This window comes from Mus pahari, chromosome 1, assembly GCF_900095145.1.
Source record: "Mus pahari chromosome 1, PAHARI_EIJ_v1.1, whole genome shotgun sequence".
In the NCBI taxonomy this organism is placed as follows: domain Eukaryota; kingdom Metazoa; phylum Chordata; class Mammalia; order Rodentia; family Muridae; genus Mus; species Mus pahari.
Window position 1 is genome coordinate 101932723 of NC_034590.1, and position 5450 is coordinate 101938172.

General features: G+C 46.5%; 1 pseudogene; it reads left to right on the forward strand.

Moving 5' to 3' along the window:
- Nucleotides 1–2704: 2704 nt before the first annotated feature.
- Nucleotides 2705–3319, forward strand: LOC110335432 (annotated as a pseudogene).
- The last annotated feature ends 2131 nt before the right edge of the window (nt 3320–5450 follow it).

The following is a 5450-nucleotide window of genomic DNA, read 5'->3' on the forward strand; positions in this document are numbered from 1 at the left end:
TGGTAGATCCAACCACAGGCAGATGAGGGCTGGCTCCCATCACCTGCCACACCCTTCATAGTTCAGAACATGGGTCCTTCTGAAGGGCAGGGTTTTCAACCACACAGTTCATACTTTAAGCTCACAGAGGGATATGCGTTGGCTACATGTGACTGACAGACAGTCTAGTACCTCCCACCTCTGTCAGTCTTGCTTTCCCAATAAGGACAGAAAGGAAAAGAGAGGGGAGGGGAGGAGGAGAGTTGGCAGGAGTTAATGAATATCCCAGATGCCCAGACGGTCCTGAGATGGGCGACAGCTTAGCAGACTTAAGAAGCGCTCACAGTTCACCCAGGACAGAGTGACACAAAGTCAGAGGCAGGAGAAAGAAAGCGGGTAGAAAGGGGAGTTTGGCTCACTCTAAGTGTTGGGAGCAGAGAATAGCAGAGTCATTTGCAGATTTCATCGATCACACTGGCTTCTGGCTGTGTGACGAGGTGGAAGGCCAGAGAGGACCCGTTATCAGTGAGAGGCTGCTAGTGCACCCAGGGGAGGTGTCCCAGGGGTCTTTTTTGTTTTATACATTTTTTAGATTTTATTTTGTTGTTATTTTTTTGTTTTGAGGCCAGGTCCTTTTCTCTGTACTAGGTTTTATTTATTTATTTATTTATTTATTTATTTATTTATTTATGTTTTTTCGAGACAGGGTTTCTCTGTGTATCCCTGGCTGTCCTGGAACTCACTTTGTAGACCAGGCTGGCCTCGAACTCAGAAATCCTCCTGCCTCTGCCTCCCAAGTGCTGGGATTAAAGGTGTGCACCACCACGCCCAGCTCTCTGTACCACTTTTATGTCAACTTGAAACGAGCTAAAGTCATCTGAGAGATGACCCGATTTTCTCAATTGAGAAAAATGACACCAGAAGATTAGGCTCCAGGCAAGCTGCAGGATATTTTCTTAATTAGTAACTGATAGGGGAGGGCCCAGCCCACTGTGGGTGGTGTCACTTCGGGACTGGTAGCCCTGGGTTCTGTAAAAAAGCAGGTTGAGCAAGCCAATGAGCAGCACCCCTCCATGGCCTCTGCATCAGCTCCTGCCTCCATGTTCCTGGCCTTCTGAGTTCCTGCCCTCACTGCTTTTGATGATGGGCTGTTACATGAAACTCTGAGTTTCAGATTGCTTCCCAGGTTGTTTTTGGTCATGGTGGCTCACTGCAGCGTCAGTCACCCTAAGACACTATATAACCCAAACTAGCCTCACACTTATAATCCCCCTAGTTCAGCATCTCTGGTGCCACCACATCTGGCATGTTTTTCATCTTTTAAAATAAAAAATAAAATTAACTAGCAAGCAAGTAAATAAAATGTATAGTCATGTTTCTTCCCAGGAGGAATATGAGATTCCAAAAACTCAGAGAAGGAAACACAGACAGAGAGGCAGAGGAGTGGGATAGAGAGGTTTGAGGGTCCACCACTTCCACTGTCATCACCATCATCACCATCACCACCACTATTATTACCACCATTGTAATCAACATAATTACTGTCATCATCACCATCATCACCGTTATCCCCATCACCAGCTGCAGCAGCAGCACAACCATCACTCATCACTTTCGTCATCCCTGATCTTGTTCTATCAGAGCCCACTCCACCCTGGGTTCATCTCATAACAGTTCTGGCATCTGAGTGGGTGGTCCACCTCGCCTCCTGGTCTTCAGTCTTTCTGCCAATCCACCTTCTCATCTGTGAGGTCTCTTGCTGAAAATTAAATACGACAACTGTTCAAAAGCAGGGAAATTTGATCACTAGACTCACTAAAATACAAAGCTTTCTTCTCTCCTCCTCTCCCTCCCCCCTCTTTCCTCATTATGCTTTTCTTTTTAGTATCCGATATTTTAAGTAATGAAAAATGAAAAACTTGTATTAGTAGTACAAATGTTGCCATTCATCATTATTCTATTATGCCATGCAGTTTTAAATGTAAATAGGAGAACGTTTACTTCATATGTAGAATCATCAAAACCGCAGCTTGTATTTTATGGTTTGTACATGCAAATGTATTTACCAGAACTGTGGGATGAACCCCTCTTCTGCTTGCTGCTGTCTCTCATCAATAGAATCATATTCTACCAGCATTCTGCCTTTGATCACTGATGCATACAAAGGGCCTGGAAGTGTGGTTGACTCATCTCACCCTTCTCTTCTGTGCCAGGATCCTCGTACACCCACAGAAGCAGAGTCAGAAGGTCTGAGTGGCTCCCTGCTCCTCTGAGTCGCTTCAGAGGTTATTTTCTGCCTTCCTTCAGCAATCGAAGAACATCCAGGTCTGGGTTGCAAGGCAGCCTATCAGTGCCTGTTCAATTATGCAAAAGCATCCTTGTGTTTACTGAGTGTCACTGAACTTCCCCACATCATGAGGCCACCAGGATTCCATGTTTGTGGTACTGGCCATTAAGAGATGATATACACGTGAGAAGGTTATATGAAGATAAGTCAGGAAGAAACAATGGACAGGTATGTTGCCTGAATCTCTGCTCTATGGTCCCATCAGACTTCAGTTAAAAGCACAGGTTTAAAGATAAGATTATTAAAATTACAAGCTGCCTGGCTCCCTCTCTCACAGCCATTGCAGTACATTGAGCTCCATAGAGACAGTGCTGGGGCAAGCGAGAGCCAGATGGGCACTGGGCGACTCTGCGCCTCGTGGAGGAAAATCAACTAAACATGGGCAAAGGAGATCCTAAGAAGCCGAGAGGCAAAATGTCCTCATATGTGTTCTTTGTGCAAACCTGTTGGGAGGAACACAAGAAGAAGTGCCAAGACACTTCTGTCAACTTCTCAGAGTTCTCCAAGAAGTGCTCAGAGAGGTGGAAGACCATGTCTGCTAAAGAAATGGGGGAAATTGAAGATATGGCAAAGGTTGACAAGGCTCTTTATGTAAGAGAAACGAAAACCTATATTCCCCCCAAAGGGGAGACCAAAAAGAAGTTCAAGGACCCCAATGCACCCAAGAGGCCTCCTTTGGCTTTCTTCTTGTTCTGTTCCAAGTACCACCACAAAGTCAAAGGTGAGCATCCTGGCTCATCCATTGGTGATGCTGCAAAGAAACTAGGAGAGATGTGGAACAACACTGCAGCGGATGACAAGCAGCCCTATGAGAAGAAGGCNGCCAAGCTGAAGGAGAAGTACGAGAAGGATATTGCTGCCTACAGAGCTAAAGGAAAACCTGATGCAGTGAAACAGGGGGTGGTCAAGGCTGAAAAGAGCAAGAAAAAGAAGGAAGAGGAAGATGAGGAGGAGGAGGAGGAAGATGAGGAAGAAGATGAAGATGAAGAATAAGATGATAATGATGTATAAGTTGGTTCTAGCGCAGTTTTTTTTTCTTGTCTATAAAACATTTAACCTCCCTGCACACAACTCACTCCTTTTAAAGAAAAAAAATTGAAATGTAAAAAAAAAAGAAAGAAAATTACAAGCCGAGGGCAAGATGAAGCCCTCCCAATCACAGGTCATAATCATTTTGTGATCAATTGCATGCATGGTACACACCCACGTATGACACAAGCTCTGCCTCTGCCAGGAAATGCACATGACATGCTGATGCTGGGCCTGTCTCCCCGAGCAGTGGTAGGATGGCATGGGAAGGAGGTGATAGAATTGCTTCACAACCCCAACCCCTGGACCACGCGAGGCCTGAAGCTCACTTACTGTGCTGAGCTGGACCAGCCTCAGCACAGCAAGCTGGAGGAGCCTCAGCACAGCAAGCTGGAGGAGCCTCAGCACAGCAAGCTGGAGGAGCNAGCCTCAGCACAGCAAGCTGGAGGAGCCTCAGCACAGCAAGCTGGAGGAGCCTCAGCACAGCAAGCTGGAGGAGCAGGCTTCCCCTGCAGGAAGCTGGACAGCTGATTGTGATTCGCCATGAGCTTGAGTAACATGAAACCCATTTTACTTGCAAAAAAATCAGAACTGTGCTTACTAACCCAGCAAGCTCAAATCAAAATGTTTCCCTGAACAGACACTGGGCTATAAATCAACGGTGTGTGATGGCTGTTTGCAGTCAACACCACCTGGGTATGCTTCAAGCATCTCTCTCCCTACTCAGAACTCCTGCCCAAAGAAATGGGTGTCATCACCTGTGTTGGGAATGAGATCGCTCTGAAAGCCTATATCTGGTGAGAGTAAGGGGCCAAACCATCACACATTTCCATTTTGGAGAGCAATTTCCTGCCCTTATCTTTTCTTAGCCTGAAAGCAGATGGTCTCACGGGCATAGAACATGGGTTCAGGCTTCAGGACACAGCAAGTGTGGGCTATTAGGCTCCATTCAGCTCATCTGGCAAAACAAAAAGGACTAGGGATGTAGCTCAATAGGGAGGGCACTGGCCGAGCATGTGGGATATCCCGTGGTTCAATGTCCACCACTGCTCGATCTGGGTATGGTGGAAGCCGCAAGAGGATTAGAAATGCAAAGCCAGCCTTCAATATATGAGACCCTATTCAGAAGAAGAACAAGGGGAAGGGGGAAGGAGAGAGAGGGAGAGAAGGAAACAACAAGATCTAGAGGTCTAACTCTCCACTCACTGCCAGGAAAGCTGGGCTCACTGGTGACACAAAAGAAGCCATCAAACATTGGGTTAGCTCCCTCCAGTGCTGAGCAAGCAGCAGCCACTAGCAGGACCACACAAAGGGTCGCTCTGTCACTGCTTTTGAATCTCACAGTTAAAACTCCCACTGTCTAAATCCTGGTGAACATCACTCCCCTTAAGGCTAAATAAGGTAAATGATAAAAACAGGGGTTGTCTCCGTGGTCCATGTGATAAAGCTGAGGCTTAGAAGTTAGATAAACCCATGTGTTCAAGGTCACTTGGCAGAGCCAAGGATCGTACCCAAGTCTGGTCCACCTTCCAGCCTGGACACAAGTGATGGACACAAATGAGCTCACACACATGACAGAACACTGTAAGCTTGACTTTAGAACAATCATGGGGGCAGTAGCCACATGCTTTCTAAACAGAAGCATTCTGTAGGGCACTAGAGGGTGTCACGGGAAGGAAGTGGCAGATGACCTAGGAGTGAAGGCAGAAGGATCGCCAGCCTGGGCTACACAGTGAGTTTTAAACCAGGCTAGGTTACATAGTGAGATCCTTTCGAAAAGAAGGAGGAAGAGGAAGATTGGGAGATAGAGCAAGAAGAAGAGATTATAGTATTTCCAAGAAATGGATGGAACTGAAAATCATCATGTTCTACGAAATCAGCCAAACTCTGAAAAACATGCCAATAAGACCCATGTCCAGTACAGCTAGATCCTGAAAGCATGGCTGTGGCAGCAAGGGATTGAAGAAAGGACAGACACACAGACACAGGTACAGAAAAGCCGGAATTAGACTGTGTGTGCTCTGATGAAGTGGCACCAACTACCCAGCAACACGGAACCTTGGCAAGTTTATCAGAGACAGCACAAGAGGAGGGG